The sequence below is a fragment of the Neophocaena asiaeorientalis genome, unplaced genomic scaffold (genome assembly GCF_003031525.2).
Source record: "Neophocaena asiaeorientalis asiaeorientalis breed wild unplaced genomic scaffold, Neophocaena_asiaeorientalis_V1.1 scaffold229, whole genome shotgun sequence".
Lineage (NCBI taxonomy): Eukaryota > Metazoa > Chordata > Mammalia > Artiodactyla > Phocoenidae > Neophocaena > Neophocaena asiaeorientalis.
In genome coordinates, this window is record NW_020174096.1 from 770,223 (window position 1) to 782,165 (window position 11,943).

The window sequence follows — 11,943 nt, forward strand, 5'->3', positions numbered from 1 at the left end:
TGCAGGTGCTCTTAGGATAAGAAAAAAAAAATTAAGGGAGAGATGATTAAGTTGTCAGCCAGATATTACTGCGTTTTCAACATGGGGGCAGATGAGCAATCTGAATGAAGCCTTGATCTTTATTTCTCTTGGGGAACCAAGGAGCCAAAATACAGCCACAGGAAACGGTGGAAATCCCAGGGACTTGGCTACACTTCCATTCTCTTTGGGCTCCACTACTCAAAAAAAAAATCACTGGACTCTATTTTTTCCATTGCTTCAGGGGCTCAGCTGTCATTCACTCCTCTTACAGGATTTATCACTCCTGAATTGGCCCTAAAAATGTCCATTTTTACAAAAAAGCAGCCATATTTAACTCTTCCTTTTCATGACATCACAAATCAAAAGAAACATACACGTTTTTGTTGCAAGCTGATGCCCTGTTGTTTAAATTCTCTCATGGATCTAAGAAATGATAATGATTTCTTCTTGTCTAACAATCATCACTAACCTTTACTGAGCGCTCACTATGTACCTGGCATAGTTGTCACATTTTAGGTGCATTCACTGACTTCAGGCTTACAACGGGAGGAGGTGGCAAGGGTTAACCTTTCCATCTCACAGCCGCACAAGTGAAGGCATAACTAAGCCGCACAAGTGAAGGCATAGGTGGCCTGTCCAAGTTCACGGAGCTTAATGAGGGCAGAGGAAGGATTTGAATCCCTGTGGGCTCTGATTTCATGGCCCACTCTCTCACCCACACCGTGCACTGCCTTTTGTGATCCAATCGCCTCCCAGAAAGTATTTTTAAAGTACCCTGCAAACTTCTTAGCTTTCCTGTTTCTCAAGCTTTCCATGCATGAAATAGTTAATGTGGGAAATGATAGTTTGTGGAGTACAGAGACCGTAAACCCACCTTTATTGCTCACCCACTTCAAAAAAATCATAAAACCATTCTCTTTACAATTAGCAACAACCTGAGTAAATCTCTAGTCCAATCTCCCACCCAAAGGAAGGCATCCCTCTTCAACCTCCCCTACTGGCGTCTCCTTCTCCCCCCGCCACTGAACCAACACATCAAGCACCAGGAAAGGCACCAACCTGCATAGTGTTCGTGCACTACAGACAGCTCTGCTAGAGAAACCTGGCTGTCCCGTAATCTCCTTCCACAGGTCCTACTTTTCACATTTGGAACAAAGAAGAATTCCTCTTCTTCCTCTTCTATATGAGTGCTTTGAAGGGTAGACAGCCGTCCCATTCCTCTGGGGCTTTCTCTTCTACAGGAAAGAACATCCCAATTCTTTCTCACATTTTTCTGGTTTTGTCAATCTGCTTCCTTGTCGCCCCCTACTGGACACACTGTGAGTTGCCAATGCCCCTTGTCAAAGGTCCGTCACAGAACAGGGTATAGGGCTCTTAATGTGTCCTAGCTTTAAGTCTTGGGTTCTACAATAAAGCTGGCAGGTCTATGGCATGCCATCCACGGGCAGAAGGTGTGGCCTGATCTCAGGTCCCATGTCTCTCTCCTATGGATCCCATCACATTTGCTTCATTTAGGCCAAGGGTCTCCAGGACACAGAAAACAAGGTCCCTTAGACTCCATGCATTTTCCCTTTTATTTTATGCATGGAGAAGGGCCATACAGCTCAAATGAAATCCTGGTCCTGAGTCACTCCATCTGTGGTCAGCTGTAGACACATATGTTGGCATGTGATTGTTTCGATTTAGAGAGCTCAGAACTGAGTGGAGCGTTGAAATCTCAGGGTTATAGACTGATAAATCTCTAAGAAAAACAGAACAGGCATGGTATTTGAAGCATCCTGCCATCTGCTTTTGCCAAGTCACTCATTCAGGGTTATAAGGTTTTTTCCCACCTGAAAGAAGGCAACCCAAGAAGACCTGAATTTATTCTTATCGGAAAAATTCACTCTGGAGTAGATCAGACTAGATGTCAAATGACCACCTCTTATGGTCTGAATTCTCAGGCATCCCATCTGAGGCAACCTCAGAAGCTTGGCCTTTTCTTGTGCCTTTACCTATATAATCTTTTATTTTCTTTAACAACTTTATTGGGGTATAATTGCTTTACAATGGTGTGTTAGTTTCTGCTTAATAACAAAGTGAATCAGTTATACATATACATATGTTCCCATATATCTTCCCTCTTGCATCTCCCTCCCTCCCACCCTCCCTATCCCACCCTACCTAGATAATCTTGATCTTTTAGTTTCGTGGGAAGATGTAAAAGAATTCCTGATAATGTTTGGCTGATTCAAAGCTTACCCCTCAGAAGAGTATTTGCCTTTAAGTGAGGCTCCCTTAAACTTTCAGATAAAAAAAAAAGTAGAACCTGGTAGACTAGAATGAATTAGACGTGGGCACAGGGGCCGTCGCACCACAGAAATCCCCAGCAATAGGGGTCTACCTGTAAGTTCAGCCCTGCCTGCACATGACCTCCTTCCATTCCTCACAGGGCGTCGTTCTACGTGGCCAAAACAGGGACGCACTGAGGCTGTAGGTGAGATGGGGTGGTGGCGTTCTAAGCACTTTGCATGTATTTATTCAGTTTTCCAAATAATACAAGTATCCGTAAGGCACCTGTGAGGTACGTCACCTGACTGTATGCTCAGTTCAGCATAGTGTTACACATATAGCAAATGCTCAGCAAATGTAGGTGTTACTATGAGGTCAGAATGATGATATTTTGGTATGAGTTAGGCCAAGGTGCACTTTTGTTATTGTATCAATAAAGGAAAGTTTTGTTTTGCATAAAAAAATTCAGGGGACTGTTTGAATGTCTTTAGAGAAACAACTGTTATATAAGTCATTATAAAGCACCCTAGGCTTTCAGATCTCCTTGGGCAGGAAGCAAACTGACCTACGAGTCATTACTCTTGTTCTCTAGACTTGCAACTTCCTTTCGTGTCAGACACTTCATCCATATACTGAGAAAAGACAAAATGAGTTCCCACGTCCCTTCCAACCAAAATTCCGGGATATGTTAATTTCATGGTGAGTATAGTAGCCAATGAATCTGAGAGTTTACCATTATTTAGAGTTATCTTGAGCAATGAATAAGTTCTCTTTAGATACTCCCCAAGTCAGGCCAGACTACCCCAGTTCCTTATAAGGTAGTGTGATTTTATTCTCTCAAAACACCTGTTTGGTTGAGACGTCAAATCAAATAGTCTACCTTCCAAGAAAAATCTTCCAAGTGAGTTCCCTGAGGTTTTAGGCTTGGGTCTATTCTAACCAAAATGACAGGACCAGTGTTTTTCTGTCTCTCTGTCCTGGGCCCTGAGGAGGAATCCGATCGGGGCAGAGTCCTCATGGAAACGTGCTTCTAGAAAATGCACAAGTCCCTGCTCGCTGTGAATTTCTTTGGCTGTTAATAATTAATTCTGGAACTCCTAGTGGGGGCAGTCACACCGGTAGAAGGCAGAAATTCTGTTTACATGTACACACTGCCGAGAACTAGAGGTGGAGCCTTATCAAGGGACGAGAACAGTTGTTTCCACTTTGACCAGGTGTCTCTGAGGCTCCAAGACTAGCCTGTTGACCCTTCTGAGAGGCTGGGTTGGGGAGTCAGGGAGTCGGGGTTATATTTTGTGGCATCTGTTTCTGTTCAGAATACGGGGAGCAAGAGGAAAGTTTTCCCAACCATATTAGTACATTATAGGTCTACTGGGCAGTGTTGCTCTAATGGGTACCAATAACCCCACCTCAGCGTGATGTGATGCTGACCTGGTGCTCAAGACTTGCTGTAATGCTGGACGGTGCTGCCGAGCATCAAGCCTAAACTTCATCTAGACTCACCCTGGAGAGACCTTAGAGAACTTAGTGAGCTCAGAGGGTGTCTCTTCTCCACCCAGAGGAGGCACTGGTGTCTCAACTGAGGCCTCAGTTTACCCAGAGGGAGCGGCTCTCCCCTAAGACCCTGAGAGGTGCTGGCACTACTTGGGACACCTGTGTTCCAGTGCCTCTGGCCCTTTAGGTCAGGGATGACAGGGTGAGGGCAAGAGAGTCAGTATAAAAACCTCACTGAAGCAGAGAGGCAGCTGCCACTCTGCTACCCTAGCGTGGACCTGGCTAACTCCTTTGCTCCACTTTTGATGAAACAGTTTATCTCTACTGTCACATATGTAACATTTTCTTAAAATCTCATCTGCCTGTCGCAAACTAGTTCACACTGGGAAGACGGATATTACTTTTCTGCTGCTGTTGAGAATAAGTATTCCTGCTTGCCTGTTCCGACTCCTGAGACGGACCCATATGCTCTCAAGAATCAGGTCCCTGCTCTTGCCGAGGTTGGCGCCAGGGCACCCAAGGTGGCCTGTGGCTGGGATTTTCGGCGGGTAATTGGAGGCAGCTGGTGTGCAGCGGGAAGTGCACCAAACTAGCAAAGTCCTGGCTCTTCTACTCAGTAGCTGGGAATCTTGGGCAAGCCAGTTTCCTTACTTATAAAATCGGTATAAGAACATCTACCTCAGAAGGTTGTTCTGAGGCATAGATGTAAATACTCTGACACTATAAACAGAGGAGGGATCACTGTCGTTAACAGAATGGGTCCCAGGTAGGAGTCAGGACACCTGAGTCCTAGGTTCCTGTCCCCTCATTAATTCAATGACTGTGAGCCATTCACTTAACTTCTCAGCCTTAGGCTCCTTACCTACCAAATGGATCAGACTGGATTCCTAAGATCCCTTTTAACCTGAAGAGTCTATGACTGTCATGACTCCAAGTCCCTCAAATAATAGATGAGGGAACTGAGCCCAGAAAGGTTAAACCACTTGCCCAAGGTCACACAGCCTGGGGGCAGCAGAATCAACAGGCGTCCCGCCTCCCAGTCTAGGGTTTTCCTACTGGAGTGCAGAAGTCTTTCTATTCACCTACTGAAAACAGACAGGAATTTGAGGGGCAAGAGGGAGAGAGCGACCTTGCCTTGGCCTTGGCGGTCAGGGAGTCTACCCCTTCAAAACCTCTGGTATTTCCCTCCACTGAAACTGTATATCCCCAATCTTTCTTCTTCAGCAGCTCAGTTTGACTTTGGCCTGGGTCAGCTACCCCCTCTCCCGGGCCCATGCTGTCTCCTTCATCCCCTGCCACGGCAGTCACACGGCAGCCGCCAAGAGGGGTCAGGGGGATTGCTAAGAAGAAGGACCATGCGATGCCCAGAAAGCTCTACAGAGGGGCCACTGGGTCCTCCAGGCCCAGCTCTTGCTGATTTCAGCAGCTTGCCATCTGATATTTCCTCTTATTCTTCTTTACCTGGAATTCATTTGGGGCCACCAGATTTGTTTAGCCATCCACACACAAGATCAACACACCTTATTTATTTTTTAAAGGGCTCATTCTAATATGAACTGAGGTGAGCAAACACTTTTATTCACGTCAGTGGCTCCCCCAGGCAGCCTGGGGTCAGCCCATTTATGACATCCTTCAGTAAGTTTCATCTCCAAGGCCCAAGGTGCTGGCCCCATCCCAGTCCCCAGGGCTGAGACATCGACAGTGGGAAGTTTCCTTTTGTGGGTTCATCAGGAAGACAGGGTCTTCTTTGGTTCCTTGCTAAAAGAAATGAGAGTTGCTTTTTTCCCCTCTGGGCTACTTGCATTGTCCAGTATACACAGCTTGGAGAACAGGGAAGCAAAAGCACCGACCTCGTTAGATCTACACATTCTCATCTTGCACCTGTTAGCCAAGAGTATTATCCAAAATACTCACTTGGTATGGTCTAAGCCCTGACCAAAAAAAAAAAGACACAAGTGGTAAATAATTGGTAAGGCCATACTGGTGCAAACCGGCTGAATTATAACCCTGCCATCCACTAACCTGGGAGTTTTTAAAATTTATACCTAGCATCATCTAACATTATTGAGAGCTGCTAAGTGCCAGGCACTGTTTTACAGGTATTAATTCATTTAATTTTCATTGAAAATTCTATTTAGGTGGGGTGATGGGTTAAATTGTCTCCCCTGCCAAATTCATGTGTTGAAGTCCTAATCCCCCAGTACCTCAGAAAGTGACCGTATTTAGAGATAGGTTCATTACAGAGGGAATCAAGTAAAAAATGAGGTCACAAGGCAGACCCTAATCCACTATGACTGGTGTCCTTATAAAAATGGGACATTCGGATGTAGACACTCATTTGGAGAGGACATCACGTGAAAGTGAAGGCAGATATCGGAGTGATGCATCTACAAGCCAAGGAAACACCAAAGATTGCCAGCAATCACCAGAAACTAGGTGACAGGCATGGAGCAGAGTCTTCCACATAGCCCTCAAAAGGAATCAACCTTGCCAACACCTTGAGCTCGGGGTACTAGGCTCCAGAACTGTGAGGCAATACACTTCTGTTGTTTAAGCCTCTTCGTTAGTGGTACTTTGTCATGGCAGGCCTAGCAAGCTAGTACAGGTGGGCAACAGAATTATCCCATGCTACGTGTGGAAACTGAGGCACAGAGAGATTAAATGCTTCCCTAATGCCACACAGCTCACAAATGGCAGGTAGCATGCTCCAGAATCTGTCTTCTTACCTACGTTAGAAGGAGGTATTTGCCCACTGCCAGGAGGCTCCGGGACCCAGCTGTCTGGCATATACTCACAGCCTCTTTGGGGAGGATGTTTCCTCTTGGATTAGACACAGGGACACAATTATCCAGACACTTGTTCTAGCACAGGATGGCAGAATGACATGGGCTGGACTATGGCCTCGCTAGGAAGGGTCATGGACCGCCAAGGAGTTCATTTATTTCTTTCTCTTTACTATAGGACTACGCCGAAATTAAGCTTCATTTCAAAGGAAGAGCATTCGACTGTTTAAGACCAAGACAGAATTATTTTTAAATACTATAATTAAGAAGGCAGATTCTGAAACAAGCTGCCCACCACTTCTTAGCCGTGTTGCGCTGGGTAAACACTTACTCTCTCTGTGCCTCAGTTTCCACATGTAACATAGGATCATAGACTTCCCACCTGTGTTGGTTTGCTGGGGCTGCCACACCAAAGTACCCCAAACAGAGTGGTTTACACAACAGAAATTTATTTATAGCCTCCCAGTTCTGGAGGCTAGCTTTTACCAGGAGGAAATATTTGCAAGATGCTGATTTTACACGACTGTAAAACAAAGCATAATAGTCACTGACAGCAACAAAACATTGCAATTAACGAGTGAGCTATTTTCTCGAAAACCTGTTTCGCCAGCTTGCTTTCCCCTGACAGGAAGCCTGAGGTAGACAGGTGTGGACATAGAGACTTCCGAAGAACATCGTTTCCAGATGATGTTATTGCGACAGCCTGCTACGTGTTCTCCGTGCCTCTGGTCTCGTTCCTTCCAAACTGATCTCCACATTTCAGCCAGGACTTTCCTTCTGTAAATGGGAATCTGATTGCACGTCTCTCCCATCCACAGTCCTTCTGTAATTTTCCGTAGCCTCAGCATCCTTGCTAGCCTCAAACTCCATCCTTAGCTGCCTCTGCCTTCCGGCCTCAGGTCTCACCCATCTCAGGGTTCCGTCTACTTTACACCCTAGTTTCCCCATTACCACCTGCTCTCTCAGTGCCTCTGCTCTTGCACTGGGCCCCTTCTGTCAGGAATATGCTCTCCGGTGCCCTACTCCTCCCAACTTTACCTTCAAGACTCAGTTCAGGCATTAAGTCCTTGCAAATTCTTCCCAGATCAACCCAGCTGGGTCCCAGACCTTCTCCTGCACACCCACTGCTCTTGGGTCTCTCAGGACCACCGACTTCTTCACACTTGTTATCGCCATTTCTGGTCCATGTGCCAGGGTGACCCATAAGCTTCTTGGGGACAAGGACTGGCTTTCATTTATACTTCCTGTTATATAACTGGTGCTCAATCAACATTTGTTGTGAGAATGAATAATTTGTTGAGAAATGAATGAGCCACAATTTAATATTATAAATAATAAGGGCATGGCTCTGTACTCTGTCATGAGTGTCTATCCCCTTATGTTCCCAGACATTCAGGGGCCCTTGCGAAGGAGCTCTGGCCATTCTCAGCTCTGTGCCCTCCTCTCTCCCAACTCCCAGTTTCCTGGGGAGCCTGGACCCCTTGCTGAGGCTTTACCTTTGTTATGGGTGGATATTTAAATGTGCTTCAATGTGGGTGGCTGAGAACTACAGGGTGGGTGGGAAGAAAGGGCATAAGCTAAGATAGAAGGAGGTTAAGTCTAAAGAGTGTTCTGGGGCTTCCCTGGTGGCGCAGTGGTTGAGAGTCCACCTGCTGATGCAGAGGACACGGGTTTGTGCCCCAGTCCGGGAAGATCCCACGTGCTGCGGAGCGGCCGGGCCCGTGAGCCATGGCCGCTGAGCCTGCACGTCCGGAACCTGTGCTCCGCAACGGGAGAGGCCACAACAGTAAGAGGCCCGCGTACTGCAAAATAAATAAGTAAATAAATAAAGAGTGTTCTGGAAAGCTGGGGAGAAAAACTGTGAGTGGGAGGAAGAGAGAGAGGAAGGCTTTGTGTTCTGAGTCCTAGTTCCAGGACAGAGTAGGACCGAGCCTAGCACTGCCTCTTCATTTTCTCTCCACTATTACCAAATGTCGGACTTTGCCCTGAATTTCCACAAGCAGTCCCCCTGATGAAGGCAAACGCATGTAAGCAAGAAATAAAATAAAATAAAAGTTCTGTGCTGGTGAGCACCCAATAGCAGATGCCCTGAGCAAACAGATTGTAGTGAGACGCGGGAACTATCTTTCTCATAGAAATGTTTGGATACAGAGAACTTAGTGGTCATTCTCTGGAGGCCCATATGTGCAAGAAATGCCCCAGGCTCAGCAGATGGGGCCCGATGCTGGTGTGTTAGTAGAGGCCAGCTGTCCCAACGCCAAGTGAAGCTAGGCTCTCCCCTGCTTTCTCTGTTTCTGGCTGCCTGGAGGTGTTGGGGCCACTTCTGCTGCCCCATGGCCAAAAGAGCACTGATGCTGAGGTCTGGAGAACACACAGAAGCAACACTGGGCCATCCTCGCCATGGGGTGTGTCCCCCTTCTTTGGGGATTGCCATTTAGGGGGCTTCAAGGTGGGAAGGCAGCTACTCCTTGCACCTCGACCCTCTGCATCTGATTAACTATTCACCATCACCCTCAACTCCCCCAGTAGAGATGGGGAGCCATATGTGTGTCTCTGGATAAGGCGCCCTGTTCAAAACAGGCTTCAGGCCAAGCAGCCCACGTTCTTTCCCTCAGATAAGAAATTCTCGGGAATTCCCTGGCGGTCCAGTGGTTATGACTGCACGCTTCCACTGCAGGGGGCACGGGTTTGACCCCTGGTCAGGGAGCTAAGTTCCCACATGCCGTGAGGCGTGGCCAAAAATAAATAAATAAAATAAATAAACTGATGTTTCTCAAATATTTAAAAAATATAAATAAATAAATTCTCAAGTGTTCTCCACCCTGGTGCTGACTCTGTAAGTCATATGGGCACAAACATGGGTAGGGTATGGACAGATCCCAAGCAAAATACCCTCATTGTCTTACCAGGCTCATTCAACCCTTTCATCACAGGAAGAGAAAGTGCTATGGGTACCAAGGAATGCCAGGATCACACCCTGGGAGAGGACCTGATTTTAAGCAGTGACCTTGTGCAAGACAAAGGTCTGGTTAGTAAACTCTTTTGTCCAGGGAGTACTACCCAAGTGGCGAATTCTGACTGGTGAATGGCTATTGATCCTGCAGTTTCTGAGCTGATTTTCCAGCTCCGCTGGAGGGCTATCCCCTTTCACCCAGACTGTTAGCTGCACTCCCTTGGCTGGGCTCCCACAGCTCCCATGCGTGGGCTGCTGCTATGTGGCACAGACCTTCTCTCCTCCCAAATGGGAACATCTGGAGGGCATGGCTCGTATTCCTCTCACAGCTGTTTCTTAGCACCTGAATCACCCATTTGGTCCTCCTGTCTCCAGAGCAGTTGTTTGGGCTAATTCTGCTGCCTTGTGATTGTGTTGAAAAGTGAGTGCTTGGAGAGCTGGATTCTGGTCCTTTGATGACAGTGCCTTTTTACCTGGGATGTTAGGTTAGCTTGAATCTCCCTTGGTTTTCCTGGCTCCCTACAGCTTGCCTCTGCTTCTGTCCAGAGAACATCTCACAAGGCAGGGGCAGATGGTGGCAAGAGAGATGCATTCTTGGTTGAGGAGGGGAATGTCCCAGGCAAGCTTTGCCCCACCACAGAAAAGGGCTCAGCCGAGCGAGCGATGAAGACCTGCCTGAGGTGACCGGCCAACCTCAGAAGCTTCAGATCTTCTGGTGTCTGGGCAAACTTGCTCTTTAGGAAAGGTCTTGGAAGGTTTAATGGGTTCAACAAATATTTATTGGATGCCTGCATCACACTGGGCTCTCGGGATGAGACGGACATGGTTCCTGGCCTCATGAAGTTTCTGTCTATAAGAGCAGGAAAGGCCTGGTGGAGGTTCAGTGAGTAGCAAGCTTCTCCCATCAAGCACTAGTCTCAAGAACCTGCCTTAGGCCGGTTCAGGCCTCTGCGCTCATGTTTAATTTCCCAGTTCTCCAAACCTTCCTCCTTCTTCCTTCTATCATGTCCTGTGGACCTTGCTGCTTTCTCTGCATCCACCCTTTCCATTGTTCCTGCTTTTTCATCTTACTGAAAAGTCTGCCCAAATGGATAAAAATCCTGTTGCACATCCATACAATGACAGATTACTTAGCGTTAAAAAGAAATGAGATATCAAGCTGTGAAAATACATGCAGGAACTTTAAAAAGCATATTGCTAAGTGAAAGAAGCCAGTGTGAAAACCCTACATCCTGTAGGATTCCAACTATAGGAGGAAATTCTCTGTGGAAAAGGCAAAACCATAGAGACAGTAAAAAGGGTCACTGGTTGCCAGGGGTTTGGGAGAAAGGAGAAAGGGATGAATGGGTGAAGCACAGGGGATTTTTAGGGCAGTGAAGCTATTCTTTATGACACTGTAATTGTGGATGCACGACCTTATGCATTTGTCAAAACCATGGACCTGCACAACACAAAGGATGAACCCTAATGTCAACTATGGACTTTAGTTAATACTCATGTATCCATGCTGGTAATTGTAACGACTGTACCACACTAATGCAAGATGGTAATAATAGAGGAATCTGTGCATAGGGGAGAGGTGGGAAATGGGAATTCACTATATTTTCTGTGCAATTTTTCTGTAAACCTAAGATTGCTCTAAAAAAATGAAGTCTGTTAAAAACAAACAAACAGGAACCAAAAACCTCAGCCCAAATCACCAAATTTCTCTTGATCCTCTGGTGTGGGCTCCACTGGGTCTTCACAGTTCACTGCCTGGCCTCTCTCTGCCTCCAGTGAGATCCGGAGATGTTCCGGACTTCCCATCAGTGCCACGCATCCTTGTCTCCGCCATCCTTTGCTCTCCCTTCCCACAGCCTCAGGACTGATATGTCATGTGACCAAGCCGCTCTGTCCTCGTGCTGCCCTTTTGATCTTCGCTCCCATGCCAAGCCCACACTCTCTCCCTGGAACACCCGGGGTCTAGAGGGGCCTTCATGTTGGTTTTTATGTTCACATGCCAGCTCCTCGCTCATCTCTTCTTGAAACAAGAACCTTCCCCTAAGATCTTTGTGCAGCCATTGATACCTTAATCATAATCCGTGCCTTCTGCTCATTTCCAATCCCAGAAGAGAAAAACCAAAAGGAAAGACTCAAACCTGACAAAGAGAGCTGAAAGTCTCTCACCGGTGGCCTTCCTGCCGTCTGTCACCCCACTCCCACTCCCGGCTGGAGCCTGCCGCATCTTTGTTATGTGTCTTCCAGGACAGTGGCCTGAGATGACATTCTCCTCTACAACTCCTCTCCTGACAAGGAGAGCATTGGGACTCTAACCAGTCATCTTTTTACAACCTGGGAAAAGGCACAACCCACTGTTAATAATTTATTTGCATATTAAAGTATGGAGGGTTGTTAATCATTGTTCAGTTATGGGGATAGGGC

General features: G+C 46.8%; 1 protein-coding gene across 2 annotated transcripts in view; it reads right to left on the reverse strand.

The window, feature by feature from the left end:
* PRLR (prolactin receptor) overlaps positions 1-11,743 on the reverse strand; it is a 128,414-nt gene extending 116,671 nt beyond the window's left edge. For both annotated transcript variants that reach the window (XM_024754641.1, XM_024754640.1), the window contains exon 1: positions 11,661-11,743. The gene's annotated coding sequence lies outside the window, so the exon portion shown is untranslated. The remainder of the gene's footprint in view (positions 1-11,660) is intronic.
* Positions 11,744-11,943: the final 200 nt, after the last annotated feature.